Here is a 25,266-nt window from a genome sequence, read left to right as displayed (position 1 = left end):
GACTCTCCGTGAATGTCCGGCTCTCGACTGAGAGTGTCTGATGGGACGAGCGGAAAACTAAGTAAAAAATAACAGGCGAGAACGCGATTTCGTTCCATAATGCTGCATGAAAGGCGCAGCTTATATTCCTACAGTCTAAGCAGAAAGGAATAAAAAAGAAGCAAGTTGTCTTCTAGCTTTACTCCCTAGGGAGCATGCTCCTTCTTATAGGAGGGAGTGCGCTAAAGGAAAACGTACTCTCTTTTGACTCCCTTATAGGCGAATTCGTCTTTAGAGTGTATGGGCTGACGCTAAGCTCAAATTTCTGAAATCCTCGGCGACGCCTCTCGACCTTTCTAGTGCCTTTCCGCGCTTGCTTTAACGCGCATTTATCCCCTGTTCTTTTCCTTACATCTCTTTTTGCTTTCTCCTCGCGTTTGCCGGGTTTGCTTACCGCCGTTGCGTGAATTTGTGCGCGGGGCGCGAGAGGCGAGGCTTCCTTGGTCGTCATTTATTTAACTCAGATTCCTTTTGTTTATTTTCGCGTGCTATTGTTTGGGTCTCGAACGTTCGAAGGAAGGAGGTAAAGAAGGGAAGGGGTAAGGAAAAGGGGGGGGGGGGGGTTGAGTGTGCGCTTCTCTCCCCTCTCGCGATCCTAACCCGGCTGGACGTTTCGCGCGCGGTTCGCAAAGTCGGGCTATTCTTCCAGCGTTCCCTTCTCCCTCGTACCATTCTTCCCTACTGCACTTCTCATCCCAGCCCGTTCCTTCAGTTCAGGCCCCTCTGTGCAGCACCGAAACGACGTTTATCGATCGCGATTGTGCGGCGGAGAGAAAGGGAGGCCCGAGGTGCGTGCGCTCCGGTCCGATCTATCCTCAAGGGCTTAAACAGATCTGTCAGTGCACTTAGTGGCTTATGCCAGAGTTCATGCGAGGTTGACACGTTGCCTTCGAGACCGCGCCGTGTGTTTTGGCAGGCACTTTGCGTCGCTTGCATTGTACCCCCCCCCCCCCCCCCCCCCCCCCCCCCCGTTCCCCTTTTCTTCTACCCTTTGCATTTTGACTCCCTGTTTGCTCCGTTGCCAGGAATGTCCACAGATGCAGCGGGGCGCTCTCTGGCGACCTCGAGCGGCAAAATTTGTTTCTTCCTTCGTGTTCTGCCGTAGCGAAGAGCGAAGCTGGCGACACGGTAGAGACGACGTCTTCGTTTGTGGAGGTTGTCGTTGTGATCACGAAAACCTATCTTAACAGTGGATAAAGTGGACATCAAATGCGAAGTAGCTCGTTTTTCGCCGAAATATCGCTCAAATGCTGTTTGGTTGATGTGCGATTGCGGAGTAGCTTGTGCATGAATGGCTTAAAGGGACTCTGAGGAATATTACAAGTCGGCTTGTATCGGCAGTGTACCGCGTTCTAATCAAAGAGAACACTCTGTTGTTGAGACTGAAAGAATGATGAACAGGAAATAGCACAGGCCTGCCTACTGGCTCGGGCTGGACCACAACCGCTGCCATGTGCAGATAGAGGAGAAATGAAAGATACGAGAGGAAAGAGCGAAAGAACAGACGCGCGTCGCAACAACCGCGTCCGCCGAAGCGGCGACGCTGGCTGTAACAGACACCCTCACTTAAAAAGCAGCTTTCTTAAGCTAGAAAATACCAGGAAAATAAAAACGAATTACTGGTGGCGCCCTCGCTCGGCCATTTCTCAAGTAAACTACGTGCGTTGACACCGAAATCCTGAGCGGATCTCGGAGGCTATGCTACAATGCCATTCTCTTCTAAGTGGCGGCAGCCAGTTGTTCGCGGTGTGGACGTCAAGATTTTAAATCGAGTGGTGAGAGGGAACATATTTGAGTTCACTTTTCTAAGCCATAAATTTCTCTTTTTTTTTTCTGCACAGCAAGCATAAACTCACCCACAAAAATGCATGGAATCAGTTTTTGTTGAAGCCAATAACTGGATGGTGTGGCCGTCATTGTCTCTATTGTATACGTGCACCAATTTCTGGAATTTTCTTCGCCAATTCGCTGTGCCGTAGATAAAGCCACGGCAGGCACATAAATTTAAGTCTGAGAGCATAGTCCGTCTGCGGACCTGCACTTTGTCTAATCATTTTTTAGTAGCTGACGCAGTGGTTCGGAAGAAATTACGCGTGAAAACATCCCTTTTGATCGAATGCGGTCGTAAAATGAAGGAGCTGAGCTATGGTCCGGCCGTTCGCTGTAATATGGAACACGAATATGGCAGCCCCAGTCACACTCGCATGCGATGGCTTCCACCTCTGACCACCATATTAGGAAATCGACTTGGTGGACTGTCGACATAGTGAAGGCCAATCCACAACCGACGCGCAATTTCCGCACGAGAGGAGAGGAGGATAGGATACTTGTTGACTAAGTGTTTAGGTCCACGCTGCTTGAGTTCACTCGCCTGAACACTTTCACAGTCATTCATTCCCTGAGAGCATCGTGTTTAATTTGCAACGTCGCGCGTCACGGCTCCGCGAAAACTTAAGCAGTCGTTTGAAATGGTAATTTTCTACACTTATGCAGAATGTTGCCGAAGTGCGTTGATTCATTTCAATTGTGGTAATGTGCGTCCGCACTGATTGTAACCTGGTATTGCAATAAGAGCCTCTGGGAACTCATCTAGTGAACCCTTGGGTGCCAGGCGACGATTGAGGGCGGAAACCCTTATGCGCTCTCGCCGGTAATGCTCTACAGAGCGCTTTTTTTTCATGCTAGATTTATTTATTTATTTATTTATTTATTTATTTATTTATTTATTTATTTATTTATTTATTTATTTATTTATTTATTTATTTATTTATTTATTTATTTATTTATTTATTTATTTATTTATTTATTTATTTATTTATTTATTCATACATACTGCAGCCCTATTGGGCTATTGCAAGGGTGGGTGTGAACAAAACAATGTAGAGAAACATGGAGCACGACAGTGGCAAACATCCGAAACAATAAGAGTGAAAGGCAAGAAAAACGGCAAAACTATTCAGTAGCCGCTAGAAACAGCTTTAAAGATAGACAGCGAGTAGAACCAGCTAAAGAATTACAACATTCGATTACACGCGGAAAGAAAGTGTATTTCAAAGTGTCCGTGCGGGCAAAACAAGGCGTGATGGTGTGGTGACTTCTAGTTTTAGATGGTATAGCAGGGATTAGGTAATCATTTGCAGAGGTCCGGCAGGAATAGTTAATAATGCAATACAGAAATTGTAAAGACTCAGTCCTTCGTCGAGATGAGAGTGGTTGCAGGCCCAGTGATGAAAGTGCTGTGGAAGGCGAGAAATCTCTGCCAAACCTGTGGCATATGAAGCGAACGGTTTTCTTCTGCACTGCCTCGATTTGGTTAATTTCGCGTTGTTTGTGCGAGTTCCTGGCAAGGGAGTCATATTCAACTGTGGACGGATTAGTGATTTATACATGAGTAGTTTCGTATCTCTAGGAGCAGCTTTTATTGTGCGACGGAGGTATCCTAACTTTTTAAGTGCCTTTGAGGTTATTAAATCTGTGTGTTTGCACCATGACATATTGGGTAAGAAAATAAGACCAAGGTATTTGTATAGACTCACACTCTGGATGGGGTATTGCTAATTTTGTAAGTAAACACGGAAGATGCCGTTCTTTTAGTGAAAGCCATAACAACGGTTTTACGGATGTTAATAGTCATTTGCCATGTCGCACACCAAGAGCTAAATTGTGAGAACGATTCTGAAGGTGTAAGTGATCACAAAGGCAGGAAATTTTGTGATATAACACGCAGTCATCAGCATACAAACGTAGGTTACAGGTGATATTACAAGGTAAGTCGTTTTTAAAAATCAAGAAAAGCAATGGGCCCAATACAGAACCCTATGGAACTCCTGAGGGCACTTTTAGTAAGGCTGAGATCTGAGCGAGTTGGTATGCATTCATACTGGTGAACAGCGCAAAAAAGGCGTACACTGGGCCAGCGCTTGTCTTGTCGTTCTCCCGCCTTTTTCGCGCTGTTCACCAGTCCTGAGGGCACGTCTGCTACCCTAGAATTAGTTCTGTGGAAGGACATAAATTGAGAAGGATTGGAAAGAAAACTTGAAATCCAATTCAGAAGGCGGGGGTTGTTGAGGATCATGTCAAGTTTATACACAAGTTTCGAGTAAATCACTGTATCGAATGCCTTCGAAAAATTAATGAGTATTGCGTCTATCTGATTGCCTGCATCAAGGTTACTGCAAATGTCGTGAGTAAACTCATTAAGTTGTGTCAAAGGGCTGAAACGGCGTCTGAAGCCGTGCTGAACATTTGTTAATAAATGATGTGATTCGAGGTATTCCATGATGTGTTTGTAAATAATGTGCTTTAAGTTGAAATTTTACATGCATAAGAGGTTAGAGAGATTGGTCTACAGTAAGACATTGCATACACTGCGTAGAATTCATTCCTGCATTGTGTGCGAAGTCTCAGTCGAATGTAAATGATGATGATGATGTCGATGTCCTCAGGCTTAATGGCACATACCCACGGCAGGGGATTGGCCAGGGTGCATAGCGGACATATGTCAGACTCGTGGTCTTCTTTCTCTTCTTAGTTTCACTGTCGAACACTCTGGCGTCCAACAGGTGAGCAGGGGTTTGTGTCTCATGTTAGTAATTGCTTCAATGCAACAGCCTCCGTTTAGGTTTGGTTTATGACAACCACTGTTCGGTCAAGAGAAGCCATTTTGTTTGGAGCTTCTAGATTGTACCTGCAATGCGACATGACTACTTTGAGCTACATTAGATGATTTCATCGCCCAGACAGCCAAAAATACTGACTTTTGGAGTAATTTTCGAGCGCTGAAAACTGAGCCTGGGGCTTAAAACAGCCTTAGTTTTAATCACCCTGAGAGTCGAAGCTCAGCATGAAAGCAGCCTAACCGTTGTCTTCCTTTTTCAGTTACTATACGGGTAGACGGCTGCTAACCTGCCTCCCGTTAAAGTTCTTCTGTCACGATAACCATGCGCCCATAATGAAGAAAAAGGCATCAGTTTGGGCTTCGCACAGCCGCACGCCATATGTCATCTCCAGCCACTGGGGAATGTAGCACGCGAAATACGATGGCGCAGCGAGCCGACTTTTCCGTCGCTTCCTCCGTCGCGGCTGATGAAAATGTCACGACCGGCGCGCTCCTCCCGGATGCAGGGGGGGGGGGGGGGGGGGGGTGCATTCCGGCAGCCGCATAGAACGACCGTCGCGTGCGCTGGAGGACTCCTTCCCGCGTCTTCTTGAAACATTCACGCAGAGCTGCATTACTGCGCAGGGAACGCAGGAGGCGAATGCGACGCCCCGCCACTTGTCCTCATTCTGCGGAGACGTATTTCAAGCCCGCTCTGCTGTGCTTTATGTGGCCTCGGTGACGTGTGTGTGTGCGAGGGAGAGAGAGGGAAGGAATGAGAGGGAGACAGAGTGCATGCGTGCGTATGTGTGCGTCGTCTTTCCACCAAAACTATCAGCGCAGCACCGTCCCAAACTTTTCTCTCGGCGATGCGTTAAACACCTATGCAGGGCATTTCACCGAGCTCGAACTAGCGAAGTTTTAAGGAGTAATGGCATTCTGCTGAGATAAATGAATAAAAAGGAAAGTTTGATCAATGGTGTTGGCGGCCGCCTGGCGCACTCAAGCGCTGCTTTTATTCTCTAATTCTTACCGCCGCGGTGGCTCAGTGGTTATGGTGCTCGGCTGCTGACTCGAAAGACGCGGGTTCGATCCCGGCCGCTGCGGTTGAATTTCTTTGGAGGAGAAATTCTAGAGGCCCGTGTACTGTGCGATGTCAGTGCACGTTAAAGAACCCCAGGTGGTCGAAATTTCCGGAGCCCTCCACTACGGCGTCTGTCATAGCCTGAGTCGCTTTGGGACGTTAAACCCCATAAACCAAACGAACCTATACTCTAATTCGATGGATATTTATTCGAGAGTACCGTTTATTTGGGTTTTGAACTATTGATGATACGCGAAGTGTATTACCCCAAGGGCTGTAGAAAGCGTGAAGAAAAGCTGAATGGCGTCATTTTTCTAAGGTGGCAAGCTTGTTCAGAGCATAAATAAGAAGACAAAGTGTTGAAAACTTGCGAACTACGCGCGAGAACAAAGGTTATCGTGGCATTAACGCCTGATTTCAATATTGAGCCGTAAAGGGCACGCCTGTGCCGAACACTCGTGCCGAACGCTGGTGCAGTGCAGTATCAACTAGAGGTCTTAGAAGGCCCCTCACGGCATCCTTTCCCACTAGCCTATTTCTGTACTATGCACAAACGAGAGCCAGAGCAGCTGGGTCCGAATCCAACCGCGGTGGCCGCGTTTCTGTCGAGGCGAAACTCAAAAAGCGCCCGTGTGCTGTGCGATGTTAGTGCAGGTTGAAGATCCCCTGGTGGTCGAAATTATTCCGACGCCGTCCATTGCAGTACCTCTTTCCCTCTAACTTCTTTCACTCCCACCTTACTCCTTTTCCTCACGGTGTGTCTGAGTTGTCCATCGAGGAGTGAGACAGTTGCTGTGCCATTTTGTTTCTTCAAAAAGCCACTAATAAGTTTGAAGCTTGGGCAGGGCATGTAATGCGAAGGCAAGATAACCGCTGGTCCTTAAAGGTAGCGGAGTGGATTCCAAGAGATGGAAAGCGTAGCAGGGGGCGGCAGAAGTTAGGTGAGTGGATAAGATTAAGAGGTTTGCGGGGATACGGTGGCCGCAACTGGCAAGGGACAGGGTTAATTGAAGAGATGTGCGCGCCGTGGGCCTACCCAGGGCGATGATAATGATGATTATGAGGTATCATGCTGGAAGGTTCCATCCGTGGCAAGCGCAGGATTGCCGGCGGGAAGCTACAGCGAGCAAGACGCGTGCAAGCACAGACCGGCGTGCTTGATGGAGGGCCACTTCAACAAACTTTTTTGTGTTTTCGGCAGTGGTTACTGGCGCCCCGGCTTGTATACCTACGTGTAGGAATGCTCGTAGCGCAGTGTAGTCGTATAAAGCACACCATGGCGACAATCTCTTAACGTGTGACCGGCTTATTGTTTGGCGCAGGCGGTTTACAAGCAGCACGTGGGTAGAGCTCGTTCCATGGATTTGAATGCGATGCGAATTTCGGTCTTGCTTTCTCGCTTACACTTAGTACGGGGACGCCGCACACGTGTTGTGTGCGACAGCCTCACTGAGTGGCCTTGGCGTACCGGAGCTGCACGACAAGATTAATTGTAAATAAGAGTTTGGGGGCCCCCATTAGCCTGCAGCGTTCGGTGCGCCAGGGTTGTCCCCTCAGCCCTCTGCTATTCTGCATTTACATTGAAGCGTTGTGTTTGAATATCATGGAAAGTGAAAAAATTCGAGGATTCCAGCTACAGGCAGCAGAAGTTAAGCTGATGGCTTATGCGGATGATGTCGCGGTGTTCACAGTGAACCGGGAAGGTATAACCGAGGCCGTGGCATGCGTAAAAGAATTCACCAAGATCACCGGTAGTAAAGTGAATTGGTCAAAGTCCCTGGGGCTTTGGCACGGAGAATGGCCAACGAAGCCCGGCAATTTTGCAAACGTGTCCTGGGTGACGACCCCAGTAAAGTACTTAGGCGTCCCACTGGACGGTTATCGCGATAGCGATTCGTACTGGAAAGCACAGACGCAAGCCACGCGTGAAAAGGTGGAAAGGTGGAAAGGGCGACACCTTTCAATTTTCGCAAGGGCCACAGTGTGCAATCTGTTTTTTATGTCTAGGCTGTGGTACGTGATGCAAGTGTTGCATTGTGCAAGGATGAACGTACAGAGACTGCACCGGATCTTTGCCGTTTTTGTGTGGGCTGCGGACTGGGAACGCTGCAGCCGGACCAATTTGTTTAGGCGGGTGAAGGATGGCGGCCTGAGTCTGGGACACTTATTTCTGCGGCAGATTGTAAGCAGATTTTGTTTTGTGCGCGATGTAAGCGATCCGTTTTTGCGCACTGTGTGCCAATTAAGGCTCGGAAATGCACTGCCGGACTTTGTTGTCACAACCGAAAGTTTCTCGGGACGTATTTTTGGTTACTTTAGAGAGGTTGTCGCGAGTGTTCGATTCCTGTCTGTTCGATTTTCGTATGAATATTTATCTTCTGTTAGCAGGAAGAAGTTGTATAAAGATTTGTGCGATGTAGTTCTTCCACAACCTATGTACAGGGCCTTATACAATGGAGGCCAGGGACGCGACGTACTTAAGCGTGTGAAGGCGATGCAGGTGCCGCCAAGTGCAAAAACTTTTTTCTTTAAATTACATACCGGAACACTACCAGTAAAGGAATTCTTGGAGAGGAAGCAGTTATTTCTACCTTGGGGATCACATTGTTTAATTTGTAAACAACCAGAAACAATAGACCACGTTTTTTTGCACTGTTGGGAGGGGGTATACTTTTGGGACATCTTGCAACGGACTTTAAAAAAGGAATTTCCGCTCGACGCTCATGGTATTCGGTACTTGCCTGTAGAGAGTGAGGATGGGACACCATTCGACCTCATTATGCTAATGGGCCTCCATTGTATTTGGCGCTCCAGAATGGCAGGATATCATTGCGATCCTGATGCACGGCCAGCACGGATCTATTTTCGGGAGTGCATGCATAAGTATATTGAAGTTCAGAAACTTGCTCCTGAAGCTCCCGAGTGGCTCGAAAGAGTCGAGCCTTTGGTGACGCTTAAGGAGTTTTAATATGATGAAGCCACGCACCCCCGGACGGATAGTGTTGTTAATTATTGCTCATTGCGCTCTGTAAGTGTATTTGTGTACTGTGTTTCTTGCCGAAGTCAGGCAATAAATAAAAAAAAAAGAACTAGGGTTTCACTTCCCTTATTTGGAGGTGCAAGACCTCGCAGAAACGGCGTTCCTTTTGATTTCTCGATTTATTTATTGGCGGGGCTGACAGAGAACAGAAAACGACGTCCAGACGCGCTGCTCTGATTGGACGGCGTGTGGTGCCCGCAGGGCGCGCAAACCGTATCCTTCGCTGACTGCGCGAAGCGCACCTATTCCTTTTCTTTTTTTTTTTTTCACCACATATAGCTGTCCTCGTTCGCTGTGACTTCATTCCGGCGATTTTCTCATATCTATATCGCGCTCCCCGGTATTCAATAGGCGTCGACAGTCCATTGAGGAAGGCGGCGCTTATATAGGCTCGCCGGCTGCATTAATATGCGCCTCCGAGCAAGGCACCATCGAATACCACCGAATATGATCTCTCTTCTCCCTTGGGAAGCGGCTGAGAATGTGCCGCCCCGCGAAGGAAATGAAGTAGTAGAATGGAAAGTTGGGCGAGTTGGTATACGTTCATTTTGGGTGGAAAAAAACAGCGCGAAAAGGACGGAAGACAAAGATGAAGGAAACCACACAGCGCTCGTCCGTGTGGTTTCCTTCATCTTTGTCTTCCGTCCTTTTCGCGCTGTTTTTTTCCACCCAAAATGAAGGAAATGAAAGAAGAGAACTTTGCTCGCCAACTTTTCCTCGACCTTGAGCAGTCGACTCTGGCGGCGGTCGCGCGTCGTTTCTGGCTGCATGCTATAGAGAGCTTTCCTATCTCGCGCAGCACCACTCGGGGCGTTCGTTCATCTCGACGAGAACAGTGCGTCCCCCCCTTAACGACAACCATGCGCGTCGCCGGCGCCTGCGACGCGCCGGGCTATCTGTTGGGTGTTCGCAAAGCCCCGAAGAAGAGAACGCGCGCATGCCTCCTTTCTGGGGAATCGATTCCTCTTCTTCTTCTGCGTCTTCTCGGGCAGCAGAGATATTTACGACCACCGTTGAAGACCTGCCCCCTCCCTCCCCCACAACCCTCTTCTGTCTCCTACTTCCCCCGCTTATAGCCAGTTCATCTTCGCACGCTCGCGCACATACGCAATCTCCCCCCTCCCCCTTTTTTTCTTCCCCCGTTCTTTTTCGTCTTTTCATCTCTTTCTCGAGCCATCGCTCGTTTCTCGATCAAGGCGGGGCGAGCGAACGCGCGCTTTCAGAGAGACAGTTGACCCGTGTTCCTTGATCTACCGCCGAGACGGTAGATCCTGCTCTGTTTGGATTGGATGCTGAAGGAGGGGGGGAGCAGGAAAATAATAGAAAAACGGGGATAGAAAAAAAAAGGCTAGCAAAGAGGGACGCAAAGCACGGAGTTGCCAAGCAGCAACCTTGGCGTGCGTACGTGGCCATCACTTTCTGAAGCGAACGAGTCGCGGCTGAAGTAAGAAACAAACAAACAAGGAAACAACCAAGCAGATCTTGCTTCCAGTGGCGTCGACCGTGCCAAATGCTGCTAAGCCCAAGTGAACTGGAAAATCGGGAAGAAAGCACAAAATGTGGAAAGAGGGAAAATAGGGAAACAAAGCATGAAAATGGGGAAGACTGAGGAGGCAGGGGTGTGGGGCCAATTTCGGGGCCGTACCGCTGGTGCTAAACACATCAACAAACCAGTCGCAGAAGGGAAAAACCGGGCACTTCTGAAAGAAGCATCGGCTTCGGCAGAAGAGCAGCCGTGGACTGAACGGCGGTTTATGGCCGCCTTACAAACGCCAAGAACAAGAAGAGTAGCGGATAGGGAAAGGAGGAGGAAAGAGGGGCTCTTCAAAAGGCGGGAACGTATACATCTCCCGCCAAAATGTAGCCGTCGCCCTCTGATAGATTGCGCGCGGGAGTAAAGGGCCGCTTTCTCTCTCTCTTCTCCTATACTGCGGTGTTGTTGTTCTTACCTTCTCTTTTTCTTCTGCCTCCTGAAAAAAACTGCATGGTTGTTGGTCTTTCCACCCTTTTGTTTCAGCTTTCCGCTTATGGTTGTGTTTGCTTTGCTCTTCGCACGCGCGCGCACAATCATTTTCGCAGCAACGACCCATGGACGTTCGGCTTCTTGTGTAGGGTGTGTGCGCGCGTGTGTCTGTTCGAAGCGTTTGGTCCGCTTCGGCTCGTTATTCGGTTCAATCAGTCGATCGTTGCGAGCGTTCTGATTCCTGTAAAGTAGCGCACACGTGTTCGAGTCTCCCTCGAGGGTGCAATTTGAGCGCCGCTTCTTGTTTTATTGCTCGCGAGGTTCGATAGGGCAGTCAGTTTCTTGTTGTACGGCTGTTTCTTTTTTTTATTAGGAACAAAATGTACGCGCTTCCTTTTTGTGCTCCCTAGACGTAAATGCCTCGGAAAGACGAGAAACTTGTGTTGTTTGCCTCCATATTAATCGATTTTCGTTTTTGTGATTCGTGAAATAATGAAGTACAATATATGAAAGATGTATATAATATGCAAAAAAAGAGAAGGAAATAAATCACCACAATGGCTCTTCCGTCAATGATAATGGCTCCTTCTAGCAATAAAGGTTGGACAACGTTCATTGCAAGAGCCGTTCATTTAATTTATGTGATTGTCTTCTCTGCACCGGTAAAATAAAATAAAAAGTGAAAAAGTCGACAGAGACACTTGAGACTGCTTACCTGGACCCGCGCTCCACCTTGAGGGTACGACTCGACATCTAATGGGCTAATTCCCGTATATGCAGAACTGGTCTTTCTCTTCTTAACATTCATAGATCCCTGAAAGTCCTCATACCACTCCTGGCGCCGTGGTGCAGCGGTTAAGCGGTGCGGCACTGCCCTTCGATGGCAGGTGCTGGTACCTGTGAAATTTTTTTGGGAGGCATCCGTCTGATTCGGAGCCTTTCTGCAGTCTCCAGCGTCTTAGACAGGGAGATCTGCATATGCGTTGGCAGGAAGTAGCATAGCCATTAGCACGCTTAGCTGCGGAACGGAAGGATGGTGGTTAGGATGGTGGTGGAAGGATGGTGGTGCGCAAATATTTTTTTTTCTGGTCTGACTAGAAAAGCGTGACACCTATGCTGACAACCTTCTGCTGACAACCTTCTGCTGACAACCTTCTGCTGACAACCTTCTGCTGACAACCTTCTGCTGACAACCTTCTGTTGACAACGATAAGGCATTAAAGACTTTCGCCTTAACAAAGCTTTTGTTAAGTTCTCTGCTGCTGCCAAGACGCCGCATATTTACTGTGCTCGTGAGAGACGGAGCGTAGGCGCCCGCTCTTGGTATGCATCATAAAACAGGGCTTATAAAAACAGGGAGTCTGCTAGGCATACGCGTGCACGAGTAAGTGAACAAGTTCACTGGTGAGTGGTATCAATAGCCCAACTAGATGCGGCTCGAATGAATTCGCCAGCGGATACAGCGAAACCCCGTACTTTTTTGTTGTGGTCTTAAGCCGGTTTCGCTGATTCCGTATTTCGTACGATTGCCATCAACCGCAGGACCGCATCGTGCTTCTCTCGGAAAGTGAGTTATAGCTGTGGAGGTAGCGTTGTTCTTCCGAAGCAAAAAAAAGAAAGACAGCTCTAAGATTCCGCCAAGCTACCGCGAAGAGGACGTTCAGTGATTTAAAGCTGCATAATCAACCACAATCGGAACCACTAGATATAAAAGAAAGAGAGGCGGTTCTTTGGTGGAAGGGATAAGAAAGCTTACGCGGCTGTAAAACCACTGCACCGACGTGTACGTCTCCGCAAGGTGGGCAGAAGAGAAGCGTTGATCATAACGGCGCCTCGTTTGTTTCATCTTTTCTTTTTCATCGATTCAGAGCATGGTATGCGAGCGCCCCGAAGAGATTTGCATCGCAGTTCGCGGGGAGAATTTTAAGTAGTTGGGCCAAAGCGAAAAAGTGAATGACAGAAAACTTGGAGCATCTAATTACGCTCCAGCCGCTGTCTCCTTTTCCGGTTGAGCCGAGGCAGTGTTTTTACCGGCCGTCCTGCAGTGCTTTTACTTAAACGCTCTTGAGTTGTACGGCTCGCTGCACTATTATAAATTGCGCTCACTGTAATATCAACATTGCACGAACCGTTCGCGGTGTCTTGTTCTGGCAAAATTTAAATAGAAAAAGGCGAAGAAACGTTTCTGAATTGTAGTTTCTGGAATGCAGGCCTCCTCACGCGTACAGTGTTTCTCGTCTTCTTGCTTCTCGAGTTTGCTTCAGAGTAAAATCGACTTGTCTCGCCGCCTTTTCTTTTGTTTTTTTTTTTTGTCTTTTGATTTATTACTTTTTCGAGCACCGCTCGATGCTTGCACCACCCGCTGTTTCAAGCTGCAGCCCTCTTTTTCGTTCACTGGGCGTTCTGTGGGGCCCAGCCGAGGCGTACGAGTCGTCCCTTCGAGACAAACGACGCTGGAGCGGCTGCCTCCGTTCCGAGTCGCATCCGTGTCTCCGCCCCGGCTTTTTCGGCAAGGGAGGAAAGGAATCTCTTTCCCACCTCCCTCTTCCCCATTTGCTTTCCTCCTTTTCTTCTTTGTTTCCCGGCATCCCGCGCGATCATTGTGCAACGAACCGCAGCCTGCCTTCGTCGCTTGCGCTGGGCTTTCATGCCTTAACTACATTGCGACCCGTTCATTATACTTTATAACGAAGCGAGGCTCAGAAAGAAAGGAGGCGAGAACGCAGTGAGGGGGAGTATCCGTTCTCTTTTTACTCGAACGGAGCCGATATAAAGATGAGCTTCGACAGGTTCGTCCTCCCTCCCCACGCTCCCTTCGACCTGTGTGGCTGCGCTCCCCTCCGTATCCCCGTATAATAAACGCCCGGCGCTCGTTCCGTTCAGCGCGCTGCTACACACAAGGCCGTTTCCCTTGACTTTCCTTATACTCCTCTTTGTTTCAGGCTCCTTCTGTGCGCGCCTGGCCGCCGTCTCCACTCTGCGTTATCCTAATTCTATGCAGCGTTAATGAAACTCAGTGCGCGCTTGAAAAGGCTCACCGACCGGCTGCTGCCAGGAGTGATCAGTATACTGCCGCTTTTCGAGGTGCCTTATACGAAAGGCCCTGCAACTGTTGCAGCCCTTGAGAGCGTAGAAGCGGGCGAATAGGTAACGGTGCTGCCGTGAGGAACCTTTTGTCTCTTGTACCCTTTTTGCCTCGTATTGGTTAGCCTGCAGCTGCTTACTTAGCGGCGTTGTGTAGGCTTGATTTGGCTGCAAGTTTGCCTCTGAGAATTAAAAGGAAATAAGGGGAGGCAGTCTAACGGTGGTGCCTTTTTACTTGCTTTTAATTTTTGTTGGCTTCTTTACGTTGCTCCGGGCAATTTTTTACCACTTCTGTGCTTCTCAACCGGTAAAGGTACGACGAAAGATACACGTGGTTGGGACGGCGGGTGTGTTTGCCACGTCGTCGGAATGCTGCTTCACATTTGACGAAGCAACGCCGAGGTCGAAGTGATACGAAAAGGGGCATTTTATTTTCATTCAGTCAGCGACTGACTCCCATGTTCGAAGTAGGAACACATTTTCTGTTTATTTTTTAACAAGCTATTTTTCTGTAGAGGCATAATCTCTTTGGTTATGATTATGGTCAATGGAGGTTTAACGTCCCAAAGCGACTCAAGCTATGAGGGACGCCGTAGTGAAGGGCTCCGGAAATTTCAACCACCTGGGGTTCTTTAACGTGCACCCACATCGCACAGTACATAATGCTATGCATGTTAAACGAACGACGCACAGGCAAAAATAAAATAGTTATGTGAGCTTATCCAGCATACCCTTTAATATTTTTTTCGCTCTATAGTCAGATACAACTCAAGAGCGAAGCGACTTTTCCCCGTCAGAGGACCCACCCTTCCAGCCAATGGCGTCGACCGATACTCATGAGCCTGCTTGTGTGACAATGCAGGGAGTGGCACATGAAAGTGGACAGTACCCACCTTCCATGCACGATGTTAATGGTCTCCCTGCATTGTCACGCCGCTCCCTGCATAGTCACTCTAGCTGCTTCCTGAGAAGCTGCCGATGGCATTGGCTGAGAGGGGGGTCCTTTCTCGGGAAAAAGTCGCTTCGTTCTTGACTTGTATCCGACTATAGTAACGTATATCGCCCTTGATCATCTGTCTGCGTTTGCAATCACACCATTTTTGTCGACGAGGCCGAATAATTAGTTGCCCAAGAAAAAAAGGCCGAAAAGGAAATTTCCGACATGCAACTTTAACACCTAAGTGGAAGTAGTAGGCTTAAGTATACGTTTTAGTTTAGAAGAATGCGAGATTGGCGTCGGCTCGTGGCATGCATATTTTTGTCGCTTGATTTCGCCGTAATATTGGCACATATCTTATCGGTCCGGAAAAGCGCGCTTCGTTTTCTAAATTATTCCTCTCAATGTTTTTAGGATGTAGTTATTCAAAAAGGTTCGAGCTGAAATAATTAGCCTGCAGTAGTTTGAAATAAATAAATTGAAAATTCAGGCCAGCGAGAAGGGAGCCTCGGAGGACCGAAACCGACAATAGTGCACATTCTATTCTCTGGACCTGCTTCACTTTCAGCCTTTAGACATGCCCCTATAGTGGGATACAACTCCCCTCAGAGGGAGCATTCCAGTCAGTAGCGTGGACCGGTTCTCTTGACACCGTGGTCAATCTCCTTTGACCTGGTACCGTGAAATTGCAGTGGGTGGCCAATAGAAGGAGATCAACTTCATGGTATTAGCCGCGGTGTCATGAAAATCGCTTGACTCCGCTGCCGAGACGGTCTCCTTTGAGCGCCATCTGCCGCTTCCTTCTCGATTCTTGAGGTGCATCCAACTATAGTATGCAGTTGCTGCTTTTCACCTGTCTTTTTCCTGGCCCGTGCGGACGACTTCTATTCTTGCATAAAAGTTCTTTGTGCGTAGCGGCTTTACGATCACTGTCCGATCAACATAACCGTTGTCAGTCTGTATTCCAACACTGAAAGACTAAAACAAACGCGCCAGCTAGTCAAGATGCGGTTTTAGGCTGCAGCAGTTTCGGTACTTCAGTTCGCGGTACTTCAATTTGAACTATTTTGGTGTTTTTGATACTTGGTGCAGCTATTGCAATGGTCAGCATCTCCTCTTTGGTGCCTTCCTATGCTTCATTCGAGGCTAAAGAATTGCCTTTTGAATTCATGACTAGCCCAGGACGGGCTCGGGCAACCTTATGATCACGACAATGATCGTAAGAAAGCAATAATTAAATATGACTACGTGGTATGAGAATGCTAATAGAGAGCACATATCATCCGTGAAAACGTAGTATCCGGACATACACCTGAAGGCAGTTCCGGCAGCCGCCACCAGCGGTATCAATTTCCATCGAGATATTTGTGAAAGAAATTTGATTAATTAACTTTTTTTCTTTGTGCATCAAAACATTGGTGTCTGTTACAACATGCGCTGTCTTGTGCGAACCTCAGGAAGACTTGCCGCGGCTACGCAGCCAGGTTAGTTGACCTCGATCGGATCGAACTTTAGCTGCAGCGCCGACCTGCGGTGCACTGAATCCCGGCGACCGCCGTTCGAGCAAGAAGGCATTGGTTACCGAGAGCGCTCGAGCGTATCGCCGGCTCGCCGCCGAGCGAGTCACGAAACCGGCGGCGCGACGATCAAAAGATCGACGAAGCCGCTACAACGGATGGCTCTCTACTCTCCTTTTCTTCCCTTTCTCCCTCTCCTGCCCTCCCTTTGCTACTTCGTCTTTGCCCGCCCGGCTTCACGAGACACACAGGCCTGCTCTCTATCCTTCTATCCCTGACGTCTTGTGCCGTCCTGCTCCGTGAAGCCACAGCCCACAAAGACTCTTCGAAAGAGATGAAAGACATAAAAACCTTTCGAAAGATATTTCTTCGCTACATTGTATTTTTTCGCGTAGTCGGCGGAGTTGGCTCATAGGGGGAGCGACGCGCACCCAACGCTATATAGACGTAAACAGTAGAAAGAGCACAGCACTGGCAGGTCCCCCGCCCCCTCCCTTCGTACGTCTGTGTGTCCGCCTTGAAATCACTCCTGCGGGCATGTTAGCTGCCTCTCGCTGGCGGTAAAAACACATAAAAAAAGACTAGACGAAGGAGCAATCGCGAAAAGGAACATAATGAAGCTCTGTTCTGTTTCTCCGTTCAGCGAACAGCCATGTTTGTAATTACTGCCTGCGATTTCTTTTTCCTCCCTTCGTTCTTCTCTAAGAGTCGCTTCGTTCTATCGGGAGATCGGTCTACACGCGGCCATGGGGTACTGAATGCAGAGTCCGGTTACATCACCGCTCGCGGTCTCTCTGTCTAGTCCGATTCGCTTTACTTCGCCTCTTACTTTCGCGGAGCCGCATCTTTTCTCGGGCATCCTGAGCACTGTGGGTGTGCAACTAAGCGAAGCCTCCTTGGGTGTGCCCACTTTTCTTTTCGCATTCTCTCTTTCCACTTCATTGCGTGTAAGCTCGTTTTTTTCCCCCTTTAGTGGAACGCGTTATTGCCTTTAAATCATTACTTTTTTTTTGTTTGCTGACCACTCTTTCTCAATCCGTGACTCCCCGTCTGTTTGCTTTCGCCCTCTCCGTCTTCGCTCCTCGTATTCCTTCCTCCGGTTCCTGACTTGAGCTGCTTATTTTTCCTCTTCAGTTTCTTTTTTTGTTAGGCCGTGATACTACTGCCTCGTTTGCTACTAGTCCCGCGTGGTTTTCGTCTTCCATCTTCTTCTTCTTCTTCTCGTCGTCTTCTGTGCGGAACGAACGCTCGCGCGCGCACGAGTTCAGCGATTCACTGAGGAGCGAGACAGTAATCAGACAGCGCCGCGCGGGATGAAGTGAAGGACGAAAGAAAAAGAAAAACTTGCGCGAGAAAAAGAAAGGCCCTTGTGTGTTCATTTGAAATGGAGATCTTCCGCCCGCTCGCATTGCAGGGCGCAGGCCTAGGGAGCCCAAAGGAGCGTGAAGTGAGCGAACTAGATTAAAGCCGTGCAAGCCGCTCTCTCCTGCCTCACTACGCTGCACGCCGCCGCGCTTGTTTATTCTGGTTTATTACGTTTTCCTTTTTTTTATGGGGAGAGAACGAAGCCAGCCGAACGAGTGAGAAGAATGAGGCAGGAAAAGACGACGGCGAAACACTACTCCTGTCGGGAAATCACGAAACCCGAGAATGCGAGCTGAGGGCGTGCGTGCGTGTGTTTTGTCTGTCAGCTGAAGAGCAGGCAATTGGCCGCGATGTGTGTGTATGCGGGGGTAGGGAGTGAGTGGAAGAAGCGGTGAGAAGTGGTTCGCAGCGAATTCGTTTTCGCACTGCTTTAGCGCGCGTCGCGCGCTTGGGCTTTGTGCCGCGGTTTAGCTTGCTTTATTTAGTTCTTCTAGGCGTTGTGCCTAATCTCTTCCGGAGCTTCCACCGTCGCCTGGCCCTTTTGATGCGGCAGCGCGGCGCTCGGTTGATTGGAACGCGGCGAGAAGAAGGGGCGCCTCTTGTTCGCCTTTTTTTTCCTAGCTTCTCACAATGGTGCAAAAAAAAATGCTTAGTTCGTTACAATTTGCATATAGCGCTCGTGCGGGGCTTTCGCGTTCGTGCCCTGAAGGACCCGCGCCGCTCCGACTTTCAGGAACGCCGAGTTTGAACCCCATCAAACGGGGGAGGTTTTCTGGGGCGTGTTGTGTTACCTCGATGCACGGTAGCTGCAAAATCCTGGCCTCGACCGGAATGCAGTCTCACGTGACTACGCTTTTACAGTGCACCCAGTGATGGCTTTACGTGGGAAGCCCAATTTATAGAGGAAATTCGATGCACGGCGCGTACGAAAAAGCGAACTGTGTGAATGTGAACACCTGAGGCTCTTTGGCTCGAATGGAAGGATGCTCAAAGAAACAGGAGCGAAGCATCCACGCGAACCGTAATTTGTAGTTCAAGTGTGAACTATGTTTCTTTTGTGCTACTCTTTCCGGGGTTTTGTGTACGGGTGGTCCTGAGTGAAGCACGCCCCCTCACTGTTTTTTACTACCTGGTCGTGGAGACTGTGCAGTATTTAAATCTTAGCGGTTAGAGTGAAAGGTAAACACTCCTGTGAAAATCTTCTGTGAACTTTGACTGCACAAAGAAGGCAAATTGCAGTGAGCCCAAAAGCGTGCCTAAGGAGAAAATAAAAGAAACAAAGAAAGAGATTCAAACATAAGCCGAGCCTGTCTTTTCATCTGAACGGTGGCTGAAAATAGGTTGGAACTGCACATTCGTGTTGGCGCGCTCACGACTTGTTTGGTGGCCAGTGCGGTTTGTTTGGGTTTTGCTGTGCTATTCGGTGCTGATTTACTGGGAAAACAGCGGAGCGAACGTAGCTGAACAGAAAATAAGCGGACCCGGTGCCGTCTCTCTTCTGTTCGCTTGTGCTCGGTCTAGTTTCACGCTGGTTTATGTAACCTTCGTTCTTCCCCCTCCCGTCGGGGGGCATACCTACTCAGAGAATGAGACGCGATGGGTGGCAAACGTTTTCAGACACTTATACCGGTTCAGTATCGATACTACATAGAGGCGAAGGACTAGATGGCTTGCTGATAGATACAAATGTCAAAGGGAAGAAACTGATGCTCAGAGAACCTTGGAACAGAAACTATGATCCTTAGAATATACTCACTGGCAAAAAAATGATGCTAGATAAGCCGATGCTGGAGCTCTATAGAATGGCTAAATCTAAGATTAAAAGGAACAGCTTTTTTTACAATTCCAAACGGAGTGGTTTACTTTTCGAGGCCAGGGCTGGCTACTACTTGTGGACGAAGTGCTAACGGTAAGAAATTGACACCACGGATGATGTTTGCTGTTGCTGCATGCAAACAGGGAAACGATAGAACATATTTTTATTCAATATAAGATCCTCCAACCCTTAGTGCACGATACCGCCGCCGGAACCCGCGAAACACTTGGGTTTCGGAATAGAAAGGACATGCTTAATTTTCAGAAATCGTTTATGGATTATGGGGATTTAACTCCCAAAGCGACTCAGGCTATGAGGGACGCCGTAGTGAAGGACTCCGGAAATTTCCGCCACCTGGGGTTCTTTAACGTGAACTGACATCGCACAGTACACGGCCCTCTAGAATTTCCCCTCCATCGAAATTCGACCGCCTCGGCCGGGATCGAACCCCCGTCTTTCAGGTCAGCAGCCGAGTGCCACAGATAGCTTCGTGTCCATGGTTTCAAAGTCCTAGATTTCAGAGTCCATGGTTTCATGGTCCATTTTTTCGTGTTCCACAGGCTCATGGTCCATGGTTTCAGGGTCCATGGTCCATGGTCGTTGGTCTTGGGGTTACGCGCGCAAAGCGTGACACTGGGGTTACTTAAAAGGGTAGACGTGCTGGCTAGTTGGTGAACCATGATTCCTTAAAACAGCGCAAAAGACGAGGAAACAGAAAAGACACACACACAGCGCTGACTTACAATTCAATTTATTCATAAAATATACATGTGTATATATACATGTATATTTCATGAATAAATTCAGTTGTAAGTTAGAACTGTGTGTGTCTTTGCTTTCTGTGTCCTTGTCTTTTGCGCTGTTTTCAGGAACTGGGGTTACACATGTCGATGATGTGCTTGTCTCACCTCTCCCCTGTTGGCGTCATCACCTATCATAATCCTATTTTTTCCTCTTCTCGCATCACACAGGGAAGAGTTGCAGGCCACGGGAGGACCTGTCAGAGCGACGTCTCCGCCTTCCTCTGTACATCTGTGCCTCTCACTCTCCTACTATAAGCTCTCGACCCTGCTTCTTTCTATCGCACTGACGCTCCTCATTTTTTAATCGCCTAAATATTCTAGATACATATGAAGGTAGTCAAAAGCCACCGAAATCAAGGAGCATACGAGAACGCCTCTGCAGAAACATCCCCCATTGCACCTTGATTTCGGAGGCTGTTGGATTCCTTCATATGTATATGTATGTCATAAGGATCCCCTCCTTATGACAAGAACGAAAAGCTCGGCCACACACTCGCGTGTTCGCCCTAAGAGTGCACCACCTGGCACATGGTGGCGATAGCAGTGCGTTCACTACGCATTAACCGCAGAAATGATTGCCTCATTCGTCAAGCGCCCCGCTTGCAGTGTACAAGAGGCAACGCACACCTGGTGCCCTGGTGCGAACGCAGTGTTCACCAAGGAAAGTCTGCGTGGGAACAAAATCACCAAGCAGTGTCTACCGTACCGTATACATCCTACGACACTAACACGTAGGACCCAGTGTTGGGCAGCACCTAACTCCCTGGTGCAAAAGGTGAAGCACGCTTTGAAGGGCACACGCTACGACCACCATAAAACTGCCACGTCACCACTGATAAGTTGTTCTTTTCGAGGTTTCTTCAGGGGCGTAACAATCAAATAGTTGTCCGAAAGCTAATAAGGTGCTCGAAAACAAGTTTTTTTTATATATATCACTTGCGTGAGGTGAGCGAAGATGGACTCGGCACTTGAGACTATCGAAAAATGTGTGTAACTGATGTTGCGCCGCCTCAGACGGGCCTAAGAAACATGTTTCAAGTGCCTTTTGGCGGTGGTAAACACGGCGATATCACAAACGGTCACGGCGTCCCGTCCTCTATTTTACGCGGTGTCGCCTGCGGGTGGCAGGAGATGAAATATGCGTAGACGTTAAGTACTTGTTGCTGAGAACTGGAGCCAAGTGCGCATTATGTTTTTCTTTTTTTTTTCTTTTTTTGCGCGCCTCGACAATGAAGAAGGCTTGCAGCTTAGCGCCTAGATCATCAGCAAGTGCAGCCACAGCAAGAAAACAAGCCTGCTGCTTATGCCGCATTGATGAGGGGGGCCATCAGCTTTAAGAGAAGAAAAACGAATTAATGAAAAGATTGAAAAGCTTTTTGCCACTAGTTCCAGACGTTAAACATTTGTGCATCTAGACCTCGCGTAGTGCTTTGGTTTAATCAGGGCCCCTTGAACACCGTTTCCTGTCTCTCGAAAGGGACGTAAAATGTGTCGATATATCATCACACTCGCGACTTGTCAGTACCAACGTTTGCTCTTGAATCATGCGCGGTCGGTTCTCCCCTGATCTCGCTGCATATTTTGGCCTCCTTGAGCCATCGCCAGGCCGTTGGAAAAGAGATCTGCAGGGCCCTCAAGTCGCAGTCTAGCGCTGTGCGGTGTCCTTCTACTTGCGCTGGTACCATCTGTGCCGTGTTGTCGGTCTGTTAAGTCATGCATCTGCGACAAAAATGTCCCTCTGCGTGCTCAGAGCACGGAGAGTGAGGAGCGCTGCCCAGTAGTTTTTCGTGAGCGTGAAATGGCATTGTCGGTTCTTTGCATGCGCTTGCGTGTTTGCACAATATAAGCGGTGGCGTGTAACGGTAGTCTAATGCATGCTACTGGAAATGCGTTGCAATGTTCATTCCGTGGTGTACTCCAAGCTCCTCGAGTATAATGTCATATCCAATGGGCACCTTTATTGACTTCACAATACTAAGCTGCGTAATTGGAGTAAACTTGATTCTTGTAGTTACGCTTTTCTGAGTCTGGAGTAAACTTGATTCTTGTAGTTACGCTTTTCTGAGTCTGCTTCACGTAGAGGTTTATTCAACAAACAATCTCAACGCTATCGTCAGATCCTAGCAAAGCAGCTCAGGTTAGAAGGATATCTATGTAGAAGATTTTAACTTGCACTATCAATTCGATCAATTCAAATCCGGCTGAAATCATGCATGCACAATTAGTAATAACTGATGCATGTCAGCTGCGCAGCTCCAGCAGCACTCGCGTTCGTTTCCGGTCAAAAGAGTAAGAAAAAGTCCACTTTTGGGCTATGAAAACATTGCATATGAAAAGTTACCGTTGGCAAAATAGAAAATGGAATTTGACGTTACCTTACCTAAGCCACTCGTTTTTCATGTTTTTCTTGTTCTTAACATTGCTATTGGTGCTATCTACCGTGATGCTAACAACTACATAAATTCAGACTAGACGAGAGTGACGTAAAATGCAAATAAATAGCAACCGCCATGCGTTAAAGGCGTACAAAACACGCTCATATAAGCTACGTCCGCTGACATCAGAGCATGAAAGAGCATACCCCACGCGGCTGTAAACAGGGAGTGTCACTCTTGATGTGGAAACCGCGGCGTACCCGCTTCAGAAGCTAATGAGGGCGGAAGGCGCACTCCCGCAGCAAGCCGCGTAGGCGTACGAGGGCTCTTTTCAACGCGCTTTGTCGGAAACTAGCGGCTCTTCCGGACAGGGCCGCCGACTTTGTTCTGGTTTGTCCCATGGCCGAAGCCAGGCTCGGGCTCGCCGTAGCTGAGTCGTCGCCAACTCGCTGCCCGCGATATTACATTAGAACTTAAACTTGAATGAACCTGAGTGGGCGACTGAGTAAGGAAAGAGGTTCACGTGGGCGTCTCGCTGCTTTCGTCCTAGCTTACCTGCGTGAAATCCAGCAAGCGTGGCTCCTTTCTCGATACCTAGCGCCTTTTGCTTCCGCCTTCTCTCTCTCCTCTCGCCACGAAACGCTAAGCGCCAGCTGGGGTCCCGCTCACACTTGGCAGCGGGTCTGCCGCAGAACCGCGGCCTTTTGACTAAAAGTTTTCGGTCCCGTCGAAAGTTAAGCCGTTCGTAATCCGGGCGCCTTGTTGCATCTGGTGCGGCTTACGCGTGAATAATACACGTCGTTCTAATGCGCGTCGCACATTACGACGACGGCTATGAGCGGCGTCCGGCCATCTATCCCCTAAACATCCTCGCGGGGCCGTAGCTTTTGCCGCTGTACTCACGGGTATTTCCACGCGGAGCCGAAAACACATCTGGCTGTTCCATAGGGAGAACTGGAAATTAAAGAGAAAAAAGGGATGAAGAAGTCCGACACGGACGAAGGAATCGGATAAGAGGCGCGCGCGCTCGCGCTACTTTTGATGGGCATAGTTGTCGGCGCAGTTAGACTCGTATAACTAACTCCGCTCCGGCTCGTGCCTCTGCTCAGGTTGCCGGCCGCTTCTTTTTGGAACCGCTGGCGTGTGTTTGTGTGTGCGTGCGCGCGCTTTCGTGCTGGCTCATCTTAGTTCTCCCGGGCGTCTCGTGTCCTCTTTTTCTCTCGCGCGCCTGGTTTTTGCACATCTGCCGTTCCCCGAAATAGCCCCCGGTCGTCCGCGGACCCATCCCGTCTGGCCGCTAATCTCTGCGAGCCAGGCTGCGAGCCGCTTTCTTTCTGCATGGCGAGAGCCGAAAGAGGTTCGCTCTGCTCACCCCAGAAAGGGATGTAGGGAAGGAGGGCGGGGGAGAAAAGGAACCGTCTCCCTTCGTCCTTCGCGCAGCCTCCGTGCGTCCAGGTTTGCACGCACCCTCGTGTCGCTCCTCATCTAGCTCGCGCCATTTTGTTACTTTTTTTTGCTCCGGTGTCCCTATTTCCCTGGTTTTCTCCCTACCTTCCCTTTCTGCCTCCCTTATTCCGCGTGCGGGTAGCGCCGCTGCCCCCTTGCGTGACGCGTCGCAGTTGCTCGCGCGCCGGCGGTGCCGGCTTGTGCGCGTTCACATCATACACACACACACGCACCTTGCTGGGGCAGGCGCCGCTTGGGTGATGGGTCCCCTTTGCGTCGGCGCGTCGTTAACGTGGCCGCGGGTGTGGAAAGCGAGCCGCGTGATAAGCGAGTGCCATATGGTGCGAGGAATGATGACCCTCCCAATGGTCTTCCTTTTTTTTTTTTTTTACTACTCGCCTCGCTCGTTTTGCTTGCCTTGTCCCGCCCTGTAATAAGGAAAGAGGCAGCCGAAAAGCTTTTTAAATGTGCCAGCGCACCTTTCCTTGCGTCTAGCTGCGTGCTCCGAGTGTGTTAGAGGGGGGTAAAAAAAGTGAGACGTCTCTTTAGTGCCCTTTCACAGTTTACCTGTATACTCGTCAAACACGGAAAGAACGTGCGCTTAAAAGTGCTCCCACGACATGACCCGGCCCTGGGTAACTGCAGGAAGGCCTTTCAAGCCCGTTTCAGCGGCGTCCTTTGAAAGGCATGGTCTGTGCATTCGGTTCGATGGACGGCTCCCAGTTTACCCTTGCACCGTATTCCATGTCAGTCACGTCGTTGGGTGCGGTTTGGCTATATTTTTTTTTCTAGAATGTTAGCGGGAAAGAGAGCAAAGAAAACCACCGCAAGGAATCGACCCGAGTCCGACAGGTATAGGATGGATGGAACCAGCTGCGTCTCGCATGCTAAGCTCCGTGAGGGGGTGCCGTTCGGGCCCACCTTTATGCACCGAGATGGTTTTCAGAACGCCGACGCGGCGATAGTCGAGGTTTCCTTATTTCTATATTTTTATATTTTTAGGTATCTGCTGTGGTAGTCGCTGAATGCCGTACCAAATACCGGCTGTCTGAACGTGAATTTATTGATGCGCCCTTGGAAAGCGACAAATCATTCGCGCATTGGAAGCTGTTCACTAGCCTGCATTCCCCGCGTGTACAGTCACCCGTCTGAAGCTTTTCCAACGTGCGCTGCGCGACAAAACAAATTTTTTCCCCACCG

General features: G+C 49.1%; 1 protein-coding gene across 2 annotated transcripts in view; it reads left to right on the top strand.

Moving 5' to 3' along the window:
* LOC149359389 (queuine/queuosine transporter SLC35F2-like) overlaps positions 1-25,266 on the top strand; it is a 291,042-nt gene that overhangs the window by 195,078 nt on the left and 70,698 nt on the right. The gene's annotated exons all lie outside the window — the stretch shown is intronic.

The sequence above is a fragment of the Amblyomma mixtum genome, chromosome 2 (genome assembly GCF_055824585.1).
Source record: "Amblyomma mixtum isolate Tamu chromosome 2, ASM5582458v1, whole genome shotgun sequence".
Lineage (NCBI taxonomy): Eukaryota > Metazoa > Arthropoda > Arachnida > Ixodida > Ixodidae > Amblyomma > Amblyomma mixtum.
The sequence above is the reverse complement of the archived record's forward strand: the minus strand, read 5'-3'. Positions and strand labels throughout refer to the sequence as shown.